Source organism: Lissotriton vulgaris, chromosome 11, assembly GCF_964263255.1.
Source record: "Lissotriton vulgaris chromosome 11, aLisVul1.2, whole genome shotgun sequence".
NCBI classification, from domain to species: domain Eukaryota; kingdom Metazoa; phylum Chordata; class Amphibia; order Caudata; family Salamandridae; genus Lissotriton; species Lissotriton vulgaris.
Window position 1 is genome coordinate 970,409,979 of NC_141699.1, and position 21,779 is coordinate 970,431,757.

The 21,779-nt window shown below is 46.7% G+C and overlaps 1 long non-coding RNA gene across 2 annotated transcripts in view; it reads right to left on the bottom strand.

Moving 5' to 3' along the window:
• The window catches only part of LOC147683789 (uncharacterized), an 81,749-nt gene extending 62,322 nt beyond the window's left edge, over positions 1–19,427 (bottom strand). For both annotated transcript variants that reach the window (XR_015301057.1, XR_015301058.1), the window contains exon 1: positions 19,359–19,427. This is a non-coding gene — a long non-coding RNA (uncharacterized LOC147683789). The remainder of the gene's footprint in view (positions 1–19,358) is intronic.
• Between the last annotated feature and the right edge of the window lie 2,352 nt (positions 19,428–21,779).

Sequence of the window (21,779 nt, forward strand, 5' to 3'; positions counted from 1 at the left end):
ACAAATTGTGGCATAAGTGAGGACGGAGGGGCAGGAGACTGATTAGTTAAGTGGTGAATTAATAAACCAGCCTCGTCACACTCACACTTCCTTGAAGACTTGTTCAGGGCCCAGCACAGTCTGTCTCACACGCTCCATTACTGAAGGGAAAACAACTGTGGCAAGCCTGGGAGGGAGCCTCTTGATCCAGTAATTTTTGCAGAGCTTGGGTAACCGTTGACTTGTGATGCAGGCGGCATGTCTACAGTGAGGGTGAGGAAGCCGCCTGTGTGAGGTGAGACGGTATTGCTACTTTCAGTCCTGTGGAGCAGAGGCTGACTGAAGCACTCACCTTCGGTGCTGCCAACGCCTGCGGGCTGAACTCCCTTTCCCTGTCCCTCCATATTGGCCAGCCAAACAACGCCGCCATCGCTGGGGTGGGACTCGGTCCTCTAGTGCAAAACGCCTCCTGGAAAGAGGCGGGCCACACACACCTGACGCCGTAAAGGCGCGCCTGCACTCCTGCAGCGCGGGACGCACACAGGCCTGCCTGGGCCGTGCCTGGGCAAAGACCGGGACAAGGGCCGGCCCACCTGTGCCCGTACGAGACTGGACAAGGCTGGGCTGGGCCACCCCCCATAAAATAGGATTAGAGGTGAGTGCTTTATTAACCTTGACAAAGGCTGCTTTGACCCCGCGCTGTTACTGTTGTTGCTGTTAAGCTGTACTGTTATTATGGGGAAACATATTACACCACAACCAGCATGTCCGATAACTGCTAGTATTGACCGTCAATAGTCAGAGAGAAAAGAAAGGCTTATAACAAAATAATATTAAGAGCTAAATCCTCATGGGATGAGGAATTGTGGCTCAATATGTTAACAGCCGCTAAAAACAAGGACCAGAAACAATTCTGGGAATTGGCAGCTGAGGAAAATAAACGAGAGAAAGGTTCCAGGGAGGTCTACTTAGATGAAGACACTTGGGTTAAGCACTTTTCGTCATTGTATGCAGCCAAAACCTCGACCGAGGCAGCAAATGATGTACCCCCGCTCACACCATCAGCTAACACTCACCAGGTAGTGTTTACTTTAAAAGAAACAGAGGCAGCAATTATCTCAATTAAGAAAGGGAAGGCGCCAGGGCTTGATAAAATCCCCGGTGACCTGTATTTGTATAATATTGATGTCTGGGCACCCTATTTAAATCATTTATTTAACATAGTTGCGGCTAGTGAGCACATTCCGGATACTTGGAATGGTGCAGAAATCATCACCATTTTTAAAAAAGGGGATCGTGGTGATCCAGCAAATTACCGCCCCATTAGCCTTTTAGATATCACGCAAAAAATATATGCTAGGCACATTCTAAATAGAATAAATTCATAGTTGGAGGAGGAGTCAATTTTATCCAAATACCAGGCGGGATTCCGAAGCAAAACAAGTACTATTGATCAAGTATTTGGGCTATGCTGCTTGTACTGGAAGTATGTCATCATCCGCAAAGGTCACTTGTATGTGACCTTTGTTGACCTGCGAGCAGCATTTGATCTCATTCCACGAGATCTACTTTGGGAAACCCTGAATAGGCAAGGGCTGCCTGGCGACTTATTAAAACTTGTAATAGGATTGCATCGGGAGAATTACGCTAAGGTTAGATGGGGCCCAAATGGGGAACTCACAGACCCGATCCCGATAAAAAGGGGAGTGCGACAGGGCTGCGTCCTGGCCCCTACTCTATTCTCCCTTTATGTAAACGACATTGCAACCTACATGGAAAATTGCGATAATGATTCTCCTCGACTGGGAGGGGAACGAGTTGCGTCCCTCCTCTTCGCGGATGATACAATCCTAATATCCCAAACGCCACGTGGACTACAGATCCTATTAGACAGGTTCCAACAGTACTGTATCAATAAAGGATTAGAAATTAATATAAAAAAACAAAATATATGGCACTGAACCCGCATAAAACTTTTAAAAAGAACTTAATGTTAAATGGGCAAAGATTAGATTACGAGCACAGTTTTACCTACCTGGGGGTCTTGATGGACTCTGCAATGGGATGGGGCCCACAATTGGAAAAATCTAAATTGGTGTTTAAACAAAACTGCTTCCCAATAACACAGAGATACAACAAAAGTGTGAATAAAGCAGTTACTCCCGCGATAGAGCTCTTTAGATACAAGGTACAATCTGCCTCCTTGTATGGGGCAGAAATTTGGGGGCCAGTATGTAAAAAATCTTTTGAAGTACTGGAAAACAAATTTGTCAGGGGTTTATTAAAAGTCCCAATCAACACTCCCCTGATATCCCTATTCTTAGATCTTAACATTAAACACACAGATCAGCACGCTGCACTGAGACCATTGCTGATGTGGGTCAGATTATGGACAACCTTGGAACTATCTGACTATAGAAATGGGCTGAAGGAAGTATTAGAGCTGGATAGAGATAATAAGATCTTTTGGTTCAAGCATGTAAAAAACTGGCTTACCAAGCTCGGATTATCACACTTCTGGAACGAGCCTGAATCTCTAAACCTAAATTCCAAAAAAATTGTTAAATTAAGCTTCTGGTCATATGTGAATTATGAATCTGTGTATTCAAGAACCCATGGCCCCCTTACTGAAAAATTTCTTATGGCAAAAAATGAGGCTCTATTCGAACAATTTCTAGATGAAATTCAACCTCCACTGGCAAAATCTTTATATCTAAAATTTAGGTATGGAACGTTGAGGATAAAAGTAACTGAGAAAAGATGGGGGAAGACTGACAAAGAACATTGTACCCTGTGCACCAATAACCAAAGGGAGGACATTTTCCACATATTGTTTTTTTGTCCTAGTTATAATAAAGCCAGGAAAAAGTGGATAGTCCCCTTGTGCCGTAACATTGGCTCTACTTCCCACAGGGAAGCTGGCAGAATCCTAAGCATGGACACCAGTCAAGTTATCGTGTTCGGCATTAGCAAATTTCTATTGTCCACTTATTTTGTTAGAAGGAAATTATCTCTTTCTTTTTAAACTAAGAAAGTTGTTACTCAGACTTCCCGGAACCATGAACAAAGCCAATGCATTGTATTTTAATCCTGGTTGTAAACTCAATCTAATGTTTAATGTTTTTTTAACTTTTCTACTCTTTTTAAAACATTTTAATATTTATTTGATACTGTGTCAAACTGAAGTATAAATCATGTGCTTTATTGATGAAATACTAGCTAACGTGTTAAAATTGATGAAATGTAGAAGGGAGCCCTTATAATGAATGTTATATTGTTGTATATTTTATTATGAACTGTATATTTTATTGTTATCTTTTATGTTGCAACGCAACGAAATAAAGATTGAATTGAATTGAATCGACAGCATGCTTCAAAGGGCCGTTAGTATTGTCTCAAGTGAAATTGAGCTTAAGGAGAGGCGTCTGTCTATGGGTATTGAGGAACGGACTAACCTTACAATTTTCAGAGGAATATTATCAGAGCATACAGGAGAATTGCCCCAACCGCAGCTGGAGGGCATCTCGATTCATCAATCCCCAACTGTTTGGGGGAGCACAAGTGGGCAAGATATCATTGAGGAAGCAGACCCACAACCTGATACCAATGTTGTTGTATTGGTGGGAATTCCTGCTGTTAAACGGAAAAGAAAGTCTGGGCCTGGGAAATCAATCTGTAGTAAAAGGAAGCAGTCTACTGGTAGCGTCCCTGCCCGTTGCCAAACACGCCTCTCTACCTGGATACAGCCATCATCAGGTATTGGCACAGCTGAAGCCAGTCACTCTTCCGTGGATATACAGACTGTGAAACTGAGTTGCTCTATTAGTACACAGACCGAAGCAGCACCTAGCCTTGAGAACTATGGGTACATTCTCGCTAATATTGCTGCGGCATTGGTGTCTTATTACAGAGCCGCCTAGATAATCTGGCTACACTCATAGGAGGGGCTGGTCAATTGAAGGGAAATGTACAAATGATGGTTGCTAACGAGGTTGATGGGAGCAGGGCCATCAACAGTGTGGGTGTTGGTATGAGTATTTTAGATCCCGAAATTGTGTCGCAAACCGCCAGTTACTGCTACCGCAATCACCCTTCACCAGATATTTGATCAATCCAGGGGCTGTTTGCCAATTCGAACACAGCTGTAACAATGGACAGAAACGTTTTAAAGACAGCATTGTACGCACTTTATAGCACGGAAAGACTAGAAAGGGAATTGAATAAACAAACTGTTGCAAAATGTATATCCATTGCGTACCCCGAGCATTGTCTACGAAGTTACATTGCACTACCGATGTCCCAATGGGAGAGAGGCCTCCTATTCCGTCTAAGAGCTGTGACAGTAAGATATTTGCTTTGTTTTCCCTATGGGTATAACGCAAAACGTGACTCCCTGCCATGTCCATGTGATGGTCACAGCGGTCAAACACTTTTACACTTTTTATTCTTTAGTAAATACTATATGAAATATGCACAATGGTTGTTAATTCCGTATTTTAAAAAATTGTCACCTATTAATTTAACAGACACTCTTGACTGCAAATTTAAATTGGACAATGTTGAATTAATTGATCTTGCACATTGGCACCTTTTTGAGAGAAGCTACGGGTGCACGGAAATCTATGTGCGATCTATGAAGTCGTTCGTATTGTACTATTCACAATATGCGCTTTACTTTGGTTTACTGTATTTTGCTACGGATGTATGACATTACAACGCATGCTTTTACCACACATGCCTTTACATCGCAAGTTTTACAACGCATGCTGTTACAACGCATAGTGTTGAGGGGTGCTGGATAGTCAATAGTTTAATTTACTATTCCAACTCCAGTCCCCGTGGATAGTAGGGAAGGTGTTGGATAGTAAATTAAATCTATTCCCTATCCTAGAGCGCCCCCCAGCGCAATGCGTTGTAATGGCATGCGTTGTAATAGTTGCGTCGTAAAGGCACTGCGTGGTAAAAGTTGCGTTGTAAAGGATGTTCCCCTTTTGCTACATTATGGATTGGAAATTGCTATCTATTTATTTTTCTAATGGCTTTTATCCTGTACATGTGTTACTTTTATGGATACGTTGCTATCCAAATAAAGTCTTTTGGATTGGGATTGGATTGGCTACTTTCAGTCCTCTCACTCTTGAACGGGATTATAAGGGTTTCTTTAAGTTAGCTGCTGCTTATGGCTTTCCCGGACAGTGCTCTGTGGATAACTCATGTTCCTGCAGCTAGCAGATAATTAATTTCCAAGTTCGGGGGCTCTCTGAGAGGCACAGTGACAAGAGCTGACTCACAACGTTTTGTGTATTAAGTTTATGTGCAGGTCAGTAGTGTAACAAAACTTGAGCCCTCCCCCCCACTCCCTATCTGCAAAAAACATGGACGTCCTCCGTCCCCCAGACTGTCAGGACCTCTCGGGTCAGAATTAATTAAATGAAGGATGTCAAGAATTCATATTGTAACCTCAAACTGCATATTGTTTTGTGTTATCATGCTTCACACTCTAATCATGGCAAAGTGTAATATTGCTTTAAAAGTTCTTTGTCTGGGGAGGAGCCTGGCTCGCAACCATGATGGCCGCCTGACTCCTCGGCTCCGCTTACCTTCTCGCCAGTCTCCCGATTTCCACGTTATCCTGATTACTATCCTCGGATTGCATGGCGTCGGCGGAACCGGGAGGAGAGCCCGATCCGACCGACGTGCTTTGTTGACCGATCCCGGCAGTGGAAGCGCCGCGACGCCCTCGCCTCCTCCTGACGCCGCGAGGCTGGGTCCGGGTCTTTGTCCTTTGTGTGTGACCGGCCCCGTGCAGAACGACGGCTGCCAGTAAGTGTTGGACAGGACTGGCCGGCGTGGCGCGGCAGCTGTATTCCGATCTAGGCGTCCTGTCATGCCGCTTCACCTGATCTGGATGCCGTAGCTGAAGGGGACACATTGTTTCGTCTCTCCGGACCCGGGACGGCTCCGCTGCTCCTTTGTTTCCCTGAGTGCCGAGCTGGGCGCCATCTTCTTGCCTGCCTTCACCTCCTGCTAGTGTGAATTCAGGGCTGCGCCCACGCCACTACAACATTGCGGGTGATGGAGACTACTGCCCCTGTGCCCCCCGCCTGGGTTTGTCATGCTGAGCAACGGCAGGGTGTTTCAGGGATTGCGAAGAGTGAAGGCGACCGACTATCAGGGCGGCTCCGCATATGTTTGCCCCGAGTGCAGGACAATGCTGCGTCCTCTCTCACTGAGGAGCCACTGCGGATTGGTGACATCCTGAGCGCCCTAGGCACCTTGAGAGCTGCCCTGCGTACTGCTGCTGGTGAATTGGGGGATCGGATGGACGCGGTTCTGTCTGCGACCCCCCTACCTGTCCACGGAAGCCCTCAAGAGCGGGCCGCTACGCCACACCCTGTGTCCTATCCCTGTGGCTCTTCCGCCCCGGCCGCCATTGAAGCGTTGGGGGCGCGAGACTTCAATCCTGTCAGGGAACCGGCGGGAGCACCCTTAGGGAGGTCCGGAGTTTTTGGAGCTGTTTTACGGCCGGGGAGACGTCACTGGGCGCCATTTTTGGAGGCTTCTTCACTGACTGCTGGCGGGACTCATTCCCTTCTCCTGGAGCGGTTGCGGTTGATTAGACTGACTGCTTTTGGTGGACCATTGCCCTGCGATGCCTCTTCTTGTATCATCGACGATTTCATGGCTGCGTGTTGGATGAACTTTTGCGACTGTCCTCCCATCCTGACGAGGTCCCCTCATCCACTCATTTCATCCAAGATGTTTTTTATGCAGTTGGACTGCGTCGCTGCACCTTACCGTAGGGGGCAAGGTTGAGGGTGTCCCTTCTCAATTCGGAACTGTCTTCCTTGTACTGCTGGGATACTGATGGACTGCCGGGGATTTTGCACATTGGTACTGTATTGGTAGTGGGGTCGGGGTAAGGGCGGCCGGAATAATGTATGCTGGTGGTTTTGGATGTGCTCGTATGGCCCTCCCCCGGTCTTATGTGACTTATATTCCTTCTTTTTCTTTTTCTTTCCCTTTTCTTGTTCTATATTTCGGGTTCTTATGGGCGACAGGCACACTGCGGGGGGGGGGGGGGGGGTTGGCCGTAGCCTCCGCATGCGTGCAGGGTGGGGGTCGGGGGGTGGGGATTTTGTTTTGTTTCGGTTTCTATGGGCCTTCTTTCTCTCTTCTCTTCTGTTTTACTTTCACTTTTTCTCTCTCTGGGTCAGTGGGATTCCTGGGGATAGAGCTGCTTCTTTCCGCTGATGGTCCTGTGTTTTTGTAGACTTAGGTGTTTTGTGTCCGGGGGGCGGGCAATGACCAATATGTTCAGTCGGACTGTGCTATCATCCTGATTCGTGTTATTATGTGCTGGTGTTTGATTATTATCCTTTGTTGGTAGGAGCTTGCTGGGTTCATTGCCCGTACGGTACTTTCGGTGGATTGTTGACATCTGATCCTTTGTTTCTTATAAAATTTAAAAATAACCTAATTTCTCCTATACCCGGCGGTCCCTTCTTACACATGTTCTGGTTTGGACACTAATAGCTTTTGTCATGGGACCGCTGGGCCGATCTATCCTTACTTTTTGTGCGTCTAACTGCTTTCGAGGCCGGCCTGTATGGTTGTGGGCCCGTATCTGTATGCTTATATTGCACAATAAAGGTTCCAAAATTAAAAAAAAAAAAATAATAATAAGTTCTTTGTCTAAACAATATAGCAATGTAACTTGCTTTTTATGCGCAGACTTTCATTCACTGCTCTGGGTAAAAGCAGCTTGTTCTGCTAATCCTTCCCTAACTTTCCAGAAGTGTCAGAGGCAGACAGGCTCGCTGAGTCATTCTTGGTTACTGAGTGAGTCGGTTACATTTTTGCAACATTTCTTCCGTGAGTCTGTTTATTCTTAAATGCATTGTGACAAGAGGCTCAGATAAGATGTTTATGTATTTGTAAAGTGCATAGCTGCCCTTAGGCTTCCCAGCGCTAAGAGAAACCTAACTACGATGGACTAAGTCAAGGTGCCTGAGATCGGCAGTTTTTAGGGAAAGAGCAATGTTTTGAGTCTTTTCTGAATGCTAATTCGTTGGTTATCATGCGCATGTCCCTGGGTAGTGTGTTCCACATTTTAGGAACCAAGTGTTTGAAGGACCTTTGTTGCAGGGTCATCCCTGAACTTTTTGCCTTCCTCCAATATTCTCTCTGACCTGTTTTTGTTGGATTAATTACTCTGGGCACTTTATCACTGCTGACCATTGCTAAAGTGCATATGCTCTCCCGACTGAAAAGTTTATACCTTGATTGGTTTCCATGTTTGGCTTATTTGGTTTACTGTCAGTCCCTAGTCTAGTGCACCAGGAGTGCCAGGGCTTGTAAATCCAAATGCTGCTGGTGGGCTTGCAGCACTGGTTGTGCCACCCACAGAAGCGGTCTAGTAAAATGTGTCTAAGGTCTGCCATTGCAGAACCTGCGTGCAGTCTGGTACTGTCATGCTGACTACGCAAGTGCCCCTACTTGCCAGTCCCTAAACCTTCTCTTAATTTCATATTAGTCACCCCTATGGTAGGCCCAAGGGTAGGGTGCATTGTAAGCATAAGGTAGGACAAGCCCTGATGTATGTGGCATGTCCTAATAGTGAATTAAGCCATTTTCGTTTTTCACTATTGTAAGGCTACCTGCTCTCCATAGGCCAGAATGGGCTGCTGGAATTATTACACTATATAATCCTAACAGACTCATAGAGCATGGTAGAAAGTCAAGTTTAGTATGCCTGAACTCAGAATAATAAAATACTTCTTTTAGTAAAGTTTATTTTAATATTCTATGTTTGCAAATGCTACTTTTAGAAAGTTGATTCAGAAAAGGGGGTGGTGATGAACAGAGTGTCTGAATTAAGCAGACAACTCTTACCCAGTCCAAAGATCAGGGCTTGATCCATCACCGATATTTAGCTCACTGCACCATCCCAGCTCAGAACCTGGCTATATGCAAATCAGTCTGTCCCTGGCCCAGTGCATCATGGGAACAGGGCAGACTAAACTACCAAGCCAATTCTTCACCAGAAAGGAGACAAGCTTCCGGGGACCGGTTTCTGGCATTTCAACCGTCCTCGCCCCGGCTTGCTTGAATCCTGATGGTGCAGTGAGCAAGGGACTCATGTCTGAGTATACCCTGCCACACCTATAGTGCCCAAAAACGATTCAGAAAAGGGGGTGGTGATGAACAGAGTGTCTGAATTAAGCAGACCACTCTTACCCAGTCCAAAGATCAGGGCTTGATCCATCACCGTTATTTAGCTCACTGCACCATCCCAGCTCAGAACCTGGCTATATGCAAATCAGTCTGTCCCTGGCCCAGTGCATCATGGGAACAGGGCAGACTAAACTACCAAGCCAATTCTTCACCAGAAAGGAGACAAGCTTCCGGGGACCGGTTTCTGGCATTTCAGCCGTCGTCGGCCCGGCTTGCTTGAATCCTGATGGTGCAGTGAGCAAGGGACTCATGTCTGAGTATACCCTGCCACACCTATAGTGGCCAAAAACGATTCAGAAAAGGGGGTGGTGATGTCCATCACCACCCCCTTTTCTGAATCATTTTGTCCACCATAAGCGTGGAAGGGTATACTCAGATGTGAGTCCCTTGCTCATTGCACCATCAGGATTCAAGCAAGCCGGGCCGAAGACGGCTGTAATGCCAGAAACCGGTCCCCGGAAGCTTGTTTCCTTCCCAGTATAAGAATTGGCTTGGTAGTTTGGTTTGCCCTGTTCCCATGATGCACTGGGACAGGGACAGACTAATTTGCATGTAGCCAGGTTCTGAGCTGGGATAGTGCAGTGAGCTAAAAAACGGTGATGGATCAAGCCCTGATCTGTTGACTGGGTAGGAGTATTCTGCTTAATTCAGAAACTCTGTCCATCACCACCCCCTTTTCTGAATCATTTTGTCCACCATAAGCGTGGAAGGGTATACTCAGATGTGAGTCCCTTGCTCATTGCACCATCAGGATTCAAGCAAGCCGGGCAGAAGACGGCTGTAATGCCAGAAACCGGTCCCCGGAAGCTTGTTTCCTTCCCAGTATAAGAATTGGCTTGGTAGTTTGGTTTGCCCTGTTCCCATGATGCACTGGGACAGGGACAGACTAATTTGCATGTAGCCAGGTTCTGAGCTGGGATGGTGCAATGAGCTAAAAAACGGTGCTGGATCAAGCCCTGATCTGTTGACTGGGTAGGAGTATTCTGCTTAATTCAGAAACTCTGTCCATCACCACCCCCTTTTCTGAATCATTTTGTCCACCATAAGCGTGGAAGGGTATACTCAGATGTGAGTCCCTTGCTCATTGCACCATCAGGATTCAAGCAAGCCGGGCCGAAGACAGCTGTAATGCCAGAAACCGGTCCCCGGAAGCTGGTTTCCTTCCCAGTATAAGAATTGGCTTGGTAGTTTGGTTTGCCCTGTTCCCATGATGCACTGGGACAGGGACAGACTAATTTGCATGTAGCCAGGTTCTGAGCTGGGATGGTGCAGTGAGCTAAAAAACGGTGATGGATCAAGCCCTGATCTGTTGACTGGGTAGGAGTATTCTGCTTAATTCAGAAACTCTGTCCATCACCACCCCCTTTTCTGAATCATTTTGTCCACCATAAGCGTGGAAGGGTATACTCAGATGTGAGTCCCTTGCTCATTGCACCATCAGGATTCAAGCAAGCCGGGCCAAAGACGGCTGTAATGCCAGAAACCGGTCCCCCAGAAGCTTGTTTCCTTCCCAGTATAAGAATTGGCTTGGTAGTTTGGTTTGCCCTGTTCCCATGATGCACTGGGACAGGGACAGACTAATTTGCATGTAGTCAGGTTCTGAGCTGGGATGGTGCAGTGAGCTAAAAAACGGTGATGGATCAAGCCCTGATCTGTTGACTGGGTAGGAGTATTCTGCTCAATTCAGAAACTCTGTCCATCACCACCCCCTTTTCTGAATCATTTTGTCCACCATAAGCGTGGAAGGGTATACTCAGATGTGAGTCCCTTGCTCATTGCACCATCAGGATTCAAGCAAGCCGGGCCGAAGACGGCTGTAATGCCAGAAACCGGTCCCCGGAAGCTTGTTTCCTTCCCAGTATAAGAATTGGCTTGGTAGTTTGGTTTGCCCTGTTCCCATGATGCACTGGGACAGGGACAGACTAATTTGCATGTAGCCAGGTTCTGAGCTGGGATGGTGCAGTGAGCTAAAAAAACGGTGATGGATCAAGCCCTGATCTGTTGACTGGGTAGGAGTATTCTGCTTAATTCAGAAACTCTGTCCATCACCACCCCCTTTTCTGAATCATTTTGTCCACCATAAGCGTGGAAGGGTATACTCAGATGTGAGTCCCTTGCTCATTGCACCATCAGGATTCAAGCAAGCCGGACCAAAGACGGCTGTAATGCCAGAAACCGTCCCGGGAAGCTTGTTTCCTTCCCAGTATAAGAATTGGCTTGGTAGTTTGGTTTGCCCTGTTCCCATGATGCACTGGGACAGGGACAGACTAATTTGCATGTAGCCAGGTTCTGAGCTGGGATGGTGCAGTGAGCTAAAAAACGGTGATGGATCAAGCCCTGATCTGTTGACTGGGTAGGAGTATTCTGCTTAATTCAGAAACTCTGTCCATCACCACCCCCTTTTCTGAATCATTTTGTCCACCATAAGCGTGGAAGGGTATACTCACATGTGAGTCCCTTGCTCATTGCACCATCAGGATTCAAGCAAGCCGGACCGAAGACGGCTGTAATGCCAGAAACCGTCCCGGGAAGCTTGTTTCCTTCCCAGTATAAGAATTGGCTTGGTAGTTTGGTTTGCCCTGTTCCCATGATGCACTGGGACAGGGACAGACTAATTTGCATGTAGCCAGATTCTGAGCTGGGATGGTGCAGTGAGCTAAAAAACGGTGATGGATCAAGCCCTGATCTGTTGACTGGGTAGGAGTATTCTGCTTAATTCAGAAACTCTGTCCATCACCACCCCCTTTTCTGAATCACTTTTAGAAGTTAGCATTTGTTTGCCTAACCATTTCAGCCCGCCTCTGTTCTTATGTGTATCTGCTGTCTGGGTTCTGTGAGTGACAGGGCTAGGGATGACAGGTGGTGAATAGAGGGATTACACCAGGATGGGTGACAGGAGTGCCCCTTGACTCTGAATAGGGCTGTGCTCTGCCACCACAATGCTGGCTCCACCCCCTGGGGAGCGACTGATGACTCTGCCCTGCACCTGGTCCAGGAAGAGAGAAGACTGTCAACAGAGTGCTCCTGACTGTACTTGTCGTCACAATGCTGGCTCCACCTCCTGAGGAGCATCTGATGTCCCTGCCCTGCACACTGAAAGAAGAAACCAGAGCCTGAAAAACATAGTGCTCAGAGACTGACTGGATTAGGCAAAGGCCCCCCTGGCCGGCGAGAACAAAAGAAATGGCGTATAAAAGTAGGAGCCCTGCTCCCAAGAAATTAGATCCTGTTTACGCCAAGAAGAAACTCTGCTTGAAGAGAAGGACCTGGGAAAGCTGCATGGAGGACTACTGTCACTAATCCTGAGAGACTGGCCTGTGGTGGGTGCCTTGCTGCAAGAAGGAGAGGAGAAAAGACTGAAGTGACTTTTATCTACTTGCGCATCCTGTGAACAATCTCCAAGGGCTTGCTGATGAACTTGCCCCCTGAACTGCACCCCAGGAACAGTGGGCGCTACCCCCCTGAAGAAGGAAGCTGCTGCTGGTGTTGCCCCCCTTCCAGCGCTGACCCCGGAGACCTAAATGCGATGAGAAATTGCCCCGCACTCTTTGAACCTGCGCAACCCCATCCCGCCGAACAACGCGACTCTTGACGATCGTGCCGCAACTAGCACCGTAAGGGCCTGCCCCGCCTGGCCTGAGCACCGTGAACTGCAGCTGCATCGAGCTGGAGCTCGCACCGCAAGAACGGACTGTCCGGTCCAAGCAACGTGAGCCTGTGGCCCCCGAGCCGTAGATCACCCCGTAAAGACGGACTGCACCTGGGCTCTATCTCCAGGAAGACGCCCTGCTGAAAGCGCCTCGCCGCTGGAATCACCTCAAGCCGCCGCCCCCTCTTCAGGACCGGAGCGTCACCGAGACCGAGGACCTGCCCTACAACACATCGCTGCCCTCTGTGTACGAGCCGCCGAGCCATCGAACCGTAGCTCGCACCGAAGGAGGAAGGCCCCGCGACGTAGGACCCCCTCTCAAGAACTAAAGGTACTGTGTCCATGATTGTACTGTGTGCCGCGCTCAGGATTGCGGAGTCCGTGAGGCACGCACCGCTTGTTCTAGCGTTGCCCTTCGCACTGTGCACCGTACAAGTGAGACTCTTCCAACTGATCCCCCTCACTGTACGAGTCGTATGGCCGCCGTACGCCCCGTACTCCTTGCTGCCTCGATCGAGCCGTACGCTTGTCATGCGAGACGCGTGAGGTTTGGCGAGGCCCGGCTGGTGTTTACCGTACGAGACATACGAGAGCACTACGAAGCGCTCAAGCCTTCGCGAACAGTGCGTCGAAGCATTAGAAACTGCCTGCAACCCTGTGAAACCGGTTTGAGAACCGTGTACCCCTTTTTAAGCCCTGAACAGTGCCTGAAGAACAGTGAAGTTGTTTTGAGAGTTATTCAAACATTTTTAAAGAGACTGAGCATTGTGATATTAAGAACTGTGGCATAATGAGAGTAACTGGAATTGTAAAATCTGCATTCAAAGCATGCTTGAGAGTTTTACATAAAGCCTATATATTTTTACAAACCTAAAGTCTTGGGTCCCTGTGTGGTGGGTTGGTGATTTATTGTGTGTGTTACACTAAGTGCTTAACCGTATGTGCTCTGGAGTTTAGTCTTGTCTGCTCGCGCCACGCCGCCTAGAGGGTGAGCAGGGGTTATTTCTGAGAGTAGTCCTTTGCCCTGACTTAGAGGAGAGGGTCCCTGCTTGTCACAAGTGAATACTTGCGCCAACCAGAGACACCCAATTCTAACAACCTTCCTCCGCATCTTGCTCTTTTTATTCTGCCCTGTTGCATACGAAGATCCTCTGATGACCTTAGGGACCTACTCGGTGTATAGTGTGTAACCAATTTTTTGATTAAGGCCGGTCCTCTGTCATTCATGGCTCTGTGCCAGATACACAGTGCCTTGAACTTGATACTCGTCTGGACTGGAAGACAGTGAAGTGTCCTCAGGGCTGCCCTGGCCGGCTGCTGTTTCGGGATGTATAGCAAGGTTCTTGCTGTGGCATTCTGCACTACCTGCAACTGGTTAATGACGTATTTTGGTGCGCCCAGATACAGCGAGTTCTCGTAGTCCAGCTGTGACATGATTAATGCTTGGATCACAATTCTACAAGATTGTTTAGGTAGGATGGGGAGAATTTGACGAAGTATATGGAGTAAGCCAACACATTTGCCTGAAAGTTTCTTTGCTTGGGTCTCCCTGCTTAAATTTTTGTCTAGCCAGATTCCCAGGTTTTTGATGGCAGTCTTGGAGGTTGGTGGTTCTCCCAACTGAGTAGGCCAGCTTATAAAAGATTCCTGGGAACTGTTTTGTTTCCCAGGAACATAAGTTCCGATGTATCCCCTTTCAGTTTAAGGGACCTTTTACACATCCATTCAGCTATTTGTGTCATTCAAGGCCCTAGGTTTTTGTGTAGGGAGTGGGGGTCATTCGTCACTGATAATAGAAGTTGTGTATCATCAGTGTACGACACTATGGATAGACCACATTCTTGTACTATCCCTGTAAGAGGTTGCATGTAAATATTAAAAAGTGTGTGGCTCAGTGCAGAGCCCTGTGGGACTCCGCACGGTAGTTGGAGGGTATCGGATAGATAGTTCACTTCCAGAAACTGGAATGATCTGTCTTTCAGAAATGAAGTGAGCCACTTTATTGATGTGTCTGTGATACCTTCTTCCTTTAGCCTATTGATCAATGTGCAATGGTCCACCTTATCAAATGCGGCGCTCAGATCCAGGAGCAGGATGGCCGCTGAGCACCCCTGGTCTAACACTTTTTTAGTGCCTCAGTTACCACCAACAGAGCTGACTCTGTGCTATGTTGGGGACGGATACCCATATGTGTGTTGTGTGCCGTATTCATTTTATCTTCAAAGAATTTGGTCTGTGCTTGGATCATCGCCCTAGGATATTGTCTAATAGCTGCCTTATATTGACTTTTGATGGCGGGATCATAGTTTTTTTCTCCACAACCATTCCAATCTTTTACATGATTTTTTTGTCAGAATGAATTGATCATTGAACCATGGGGCTTTAATCCTAACATCAAGTTTACTTGGTCTGGTTTTCTGTGAGTGTTGGGCTGCAACTTTGTTGAGCCAGTCAGCCCAAATCTTGTTGGCTTCTTCTACGTCATCTGTCAGGATTGGTGCTTGGTCCTCTAATTCAATCCTTACGTTGTCAGGTAGGGATTTTGGCCATTTATTCTTAATCCCGGTTACTTTGTGACTGGCGTGTCGAGCCTGTGGATTTTCTAGTGTAAACGGGATGAAATAATGATCCGATCATGGCATTGCTATAGGGGTCCCTACCTTTAGCTTAGGGTCATTTGAAACAAGCATTGGCATAGCCAATAGCTCTCGCATTTCGGACCTTATAAGTGTTTAGACATGCACATGTTGATGCTGTTGCACCAAGGATATTGGGCTGCATAACTAAATACTTATAAGGTTCCAAAAGCGAGACCTATTGGCTATGCCGATGCTTGTTTAGTGTTGCACTGGTGTTTCCTTTGATACAGTGCTCTACACCGTATTTTAAAATAGGGTTACTACATATAATCAAATAAACGTTGCCTGTGCAAGATCGTTTCCTACTGTTTTTGTAGTGTTGCTCTGGTTTTTCCTTTCTGATTATTAAAAAATGTTTTTGTGTCAAGGATCAGAGCGGCAGTGGAAATATACAGTAAATCATGCCCTCTAATAGTGGGTGTAAAAATGGCATCAATGTTGTGCATTGGCATGCTGAAGGCACCATCTATGCATGTTTGTAATTCTGAGGAGATATGAGATTATTCTATTCTGACTCGTGTTGCAGGCGAACCCTAGTACGATTCGACACTAACTGTTTATTGCTCATTTTAAACTAATAATGAGATTGAATTGGAGGACTGAGACTCTGAAAATGCATCTCTGCCACAGACAAGACTACTCTGGTTGTTTACTCGGAAGCAGGAGCAAATCTTGCAACAATACCTGAACTCCAGACAGTCATCTTCAAAAGTCTGAGTATAAAACAAGCTAGCAAAAACTAGTTTCTTTACAGGTGCTTGTTGTTGTCCTAGATATTCATGTATGCATGCATATCTGCGGTGGCTCTCCTTAAGTGGCATTTTGTTAACTATCCAAAAGTGCACTCAAAGCGAGCTCTGGCTGATGCTTGCGCATCCACTGAGCCATTGTTGAATGAACAGATTTTGTTTAAGTAAAGCACATTCAAATATTCTCACTGTAGATGTGACGCAATCAGTGGTAGAGCGATCTTTGATGACATTTGTTAAAACAAGTACTGTTTGAAGATGCAAGTAGTGCTTGCGTGCACTTGCAGCATGTTAGGATGTCAGCATTCGTTCGCTCGCAGTCAGCTCTTTTTGGAAGCAAATACTCGTGCTTGTGGTGAGCCCATACTTGCTCCCTCAAGGCGGATGCTGCCACAAGCACGAGTATGGGCTTCCAAAAAGAGCAGAGCGACGGCTAAAGGTCCTCCTATGCAGCGCATGCGTGCTGCTTATGGAGACCTACAAATGGCATCCAGCATGGTACCCTTTACATGGGTGCTTGTGTTTATCAGTTGTTTCAGTTGCATAGCCTCCATGTCATGAATTAATCTAACTGCTGTGGTATTATCTGGTTCATCCAGATGGAAGTTAAAGTTCCCCAATAATGTAATGGAGCTCTTGCTGGCCACCATGTCTGCTATTAAGCTGGGAAATTCCTCTAGGAATGGAGTGGGAGGTCCTGGGGGCCTATAGAGCAGTGTGCCTAAAAATGAGTTATTAGCCAAGAGTTTTAGGCAGAATTGTACAGTTTCACTGTTGGTGGTGGTAACGGACAATATCATGCATTCATAGTCGTTTTTGTAAATGATTACTACCCGCCTCCCGTTTTTCCCATCCTATCTTGTCTTTGGATAAGGAAATCTGGGGTTAGACCTTGGATTATGTCTGGGGCGGACCAGTCTTTCAACCACGTTTCAGTAACGAAGAGAATGTCAAGTTCTTCATTCTCTATTAGCATTATAGTTAATAAGTCCCATTTCCCATTCCTTGTTGGCCTATCTAGTTGTAGTGGCCCTTCAGTCTTGCCTGAGTTAAACTAAGTCCGGCAGAGAGGGCATGACATGTTTTTCCCTATCAAGCTTGTTGGCGCTAGGGTCATCTCACGATGGGCTCTACCCGAGTATCTCAATGAGAGTAATACTGCTCTATCATATGTGATGAGCTTACCGTTTTCTGGGACGAATCCGGCATGGTTCCTTGCCCTTGACCGTGTCCGGACGCAGACGGGCTGCGCGTCCGTGCTGCGTGCACCATAAGTAGGCTTTTGCTTAACTACTAGAGAGCTGACCTGTCCCTCGCTCCCCACGAGGGCAAGTCCTCTCAGCTGTGCTCACTGGTCCTGCCCCGCCCAGCTCCTGTTGTACTGTTCAGCTTAAGTCAAGCTTCCCCACAGTGAGTAAGCATTCAATTAAATTTCAGTTTAAAAAAATCATTTGTTTCAAAAAGCTTTACATTTAAAATGTGATTGTCTTCAGCGTTCAGAGTAATTTTAAAAGCGATACATTCAATCATTCAAAATACTCTGGCTTAAAAAGACTGTGCAAACAAGAAAATTCTCAGTTAGTACTCTCTGGTACTGTGTGTCTGACCTGTGTCAGTTTCTCTGATTCTTCCTGTTTCTCGTGTTAAGCCATGACAGCTTCTTGAGCTGTGCAGGGTGTGAGCATCTTGAAGGGCAGCCCCAGCTCTACCCCGCCCACTCCCCCAATGGACGTGCTATGGCTTAGCAAGAGAAACAGGAAGAATCTAATCTGAGCCTCTTGTCACCATACATTAGGAATAAACAGACTCGCTGAAGAAATGTTGCAAAAATGTAACAGACTCACTCAGTAACCAAGAATGACTCAGCAAGCCTGTCTGCTGCTTCTGACACTTCTGGAAAGTTAGGGAAGGATTAGCAGAACAAGCTGCTTTTACTCCCATGGGACCACCAAGAGCAAAGGAGATACAGTGGCCCCGGCTCAACCCCGACCCCTTTTTGAAGAACATGGAAATACACATGCAGCTGGGGCGGTCGCCGGGAGGATCTAGATCAGTGATACTGAAAGTACGGCTCGGGGGCCACATGAGGCCCTCCTGCTCTTTACATGTGGACCCCTGGGCAGCAGCAGCACTGGCTGCTGTTTACTCGAATCAGAACTAACATAAAAAAGAAACGTTCATATATAGCAAACACTTATTTAAAGGTTAATTGCAGTTGCAGTTAGGAAAAGGAAGTAACTAGATATACATGCTTTGTTCCCCTACCCAGACTTATCACCCCCGCTGGCATCAGTGCGGCCCTCAGTCACACCATAGACCAAACTTTGCGCCCCCCCAGGATAATGTCTGTGGGTACCCGTGACCTAGATCAACAAAAGGCGGGAGTAGTAAGACACGAGGACGAAACAGAAGCATGCATCTCTAAAAGGCAAAACAGGAACCAATGAAAACAAGCATTGACATAGCCAAAAGGTCTTGCCTTTGGGACCTTATAAGTGTTTAGCCATGCAACAGTTGATGTTGTTGCACCAAGGATATTGTGCTGCATAACTAAATACTTATAAGGTCCCAAAGGCGACACCTATTGGCTATGCCAATGCTTATTTACCTGATGGACACTGGCTGACCGCTACCTGGTTACTGAGGCCCTAGTGAGGTTGAGACATATTTGGGGGAGTTTTAGCCAAATAAGATTATGCTGTGCACGCCCAAGCCTAGGAAGCAATGAAGCGCAGTTGTTAGTGCTGACTGTGAGTGTGTTCTTTCACTGTGAGAGGAGAGGATGTGGTCCACTGACTTTGGTGCTGGAGACCAGGGTTTGAGCCTCGGGGTCGCGTCCACATCCTGCGATTCTGGGCAAATCACTTCATCTCCCTGTGTCTGAATCTGTAATGTAAATACGGTGCTTATGTAAAGCGCTCCAATACCTTCGGGTCGAGTTCGTGCTATATAAATATGCAACAACAACAAAATAAAAAAGAACTTTTTTGATACAAAATAATCTTGCCAAATGATCGATGCAGACAACAACAAAAAAATGAATTCCGTGACAGCAGGCTTGAGACCCTACCAGCACCGGACAATCTTTCTATCTCATTGCCTCACCTGGGGTTTAATATGGGTCCTGTGGTCCCTGCTGTGTGTCGGGCATCCTCCCCAAGACTGGACTATGGGAGCGGGCTGGTGGATGAACTGCGCATGCGCCGAGGACAGACACTGGCCCCCGCAGCAAAGCTTGGGTGAAAGAGTGCCTCCCGCTCGGAGCGATAGTGAAGGAAGGCCTGAATTAACAACTGCGCATGCGCGAATGACAGACTACGCCTCCCGCTGCGGAGCACAGACTGCGCCTCCCGCTGCAGAGCACAGGTAAAAGGGCCTGATGGATGAACATCTGCGCACGCGCAGAGAACAGACACTGCCTCCCGCCGCCGAGCGCGATTTAAGGAAGGCCTTGAACTAACAACTGCGCATGCGCGGAGTACAGACCCTGCCTCGCCAGCGGAGAGGTCGGAGGTCGGAGGTCGGGGTCGGTGGTCCGGGGTCCGGGGGTCGGAGGTGGGGCTTTGTTAAGGAGCAGCAGAGTGGGTGTCAGGGCGGGGGATGTTGTTGGCCTCTCCTCTGGGAAGGGGTTAAGGCAGTGAGCTCGACTCCCCCACAGCAGCAGTCCATGGCCCCCCCTCAGGCCCTGGCAGCACCAGCAGCAGCGAGCGAGGTCCCTTTGTACCTCACACTTTCAAAGCTTCTGCGTATTTAAGGTTGTGCACGCTCTAAAGATATACAAAGTAGTGAAGTGGATTACTTTTTAAATTCACACAGCTCTAACACTACAGCAAACCACGAGGCATCCTCTGCGGCTCCAGCCGGATTGAAATGTATCCGAATAGACCTGCACAGAGCTGCCAAGGTTCCAGATTGCTATGTGTGACATTTTCATAATTTGAGTGTAATTATGAGTGACATTTCAAAGAATAGGAGTGACACTTTCTCGTGAGCAAAATCAGGCAATAAAGACGTGGCAAACATATACTTATCGGACGTTTCACCCATTTGAACAATGAAAAACTCTAACTTAAAACTGCTGCTGCAAAGCACCAGGAATGTAAGGGCACTAACCAGAGTCAGACTGTGTGACACTTTAACAAGAGTAAAACCAAGCAATGACTTTCATGTAGAGAGAAACACATCTCAAACGGGCCTCTTTGCTGAAAAACATCTGAAATGAAATGGTCACTAACCACCTAATTTATTATTAAGGAAACTTCTGATTCTGCAACACGACTAGACCAGATCTAGTGGCAATTGGCACCAGCTCCTTTATCAAAGATTATTCCAAGACGGATATGCGCCGGGACGCTCCTTGGCTGGAGTAGCTGTGCGCACAATAAATTAATATAACATAACATAAAATAACATTCAAGCTCTCCTATCTGACACCGCTTGCACAGTCTATGGCACTTAGAGCAACCAGCATGGAGCAGCTCTATATCATAGCTCATTGGGTGGATAATCTGTGCACTTCTCCCAATGTCAAATACTGGCTCAACATGATTAGGCTCTTCTGTGTGTAAATGTATTCTACTTGTATTAATTAGATTTCACCAATTGTGGTTGGCCTGTGCTTATTTACATTCTCCTTAGTCTACGTCTAGTATTTTATCCAAATCTTAAACCCATATAAATCTTGGTGAAATGGGTGGTATAATGGGTAAAGTATTCTGTTGAGGAGTTGAAAACATAGCTGGCCTTCTAAATAAGGCCATGAAATCCCTTCACTTTTGTCCTTCTACAAGACCAGGCAGGTTCAGACAGAAGCTCAGTCAGGACAACCTGACCTGAACATAGAAAACACTTCATGGTGAGGCAAGTGAGGTGAGGCAAGCGAAGGCTGGACGTTCTGGTACCTAACCTACGTACAGTTCAATTCTTACTCTAAATAGCTACTTTTAAAGTGTGTTGATGCATGGGCAACCGAAAATTAGCTTGAGGCACTTTTTTTTTTTTACAGTTCTTTTTATATAATGTGAACTTGATATTAGGGAATTGGATCGCTTTAAATGACACCAGTTACATTACAGTAGGAACCATTCATTAGGTCTAGTGGCAATTGGCACCAGCTCCTTTATCAAAGATTATTCCAAGACGGATATGCGCCGGGACGCTCCTTGGCTGGAGTAGCTGTGCGCACAATAAATTAATATAACATAACATAACATTCAAGCTCTCCTATCTGACACCACTTGCACAGTCTATGGCACTTAGAGCAACCAGCATGGAGCAGCTCTATATCATAGCTCATTGGGTGGATAATCTGTGCACTTCTCCCAATGTCAAATACTGGCTCAACATGATTAGGCTCTTCTGTGTGTAAATGTATTCTACTTGTATTAATTAGATTTCACCAATTGTGGTTGGCCTGTGCTTATTTACATTCTCCTTAGTCTACGTCTAGTATTTTATCCAAATCTTAAACCCATATAAATCTTGGTGAAATGGGTGGTATAATGGGTAAAGTATTCTGTTAAGGAG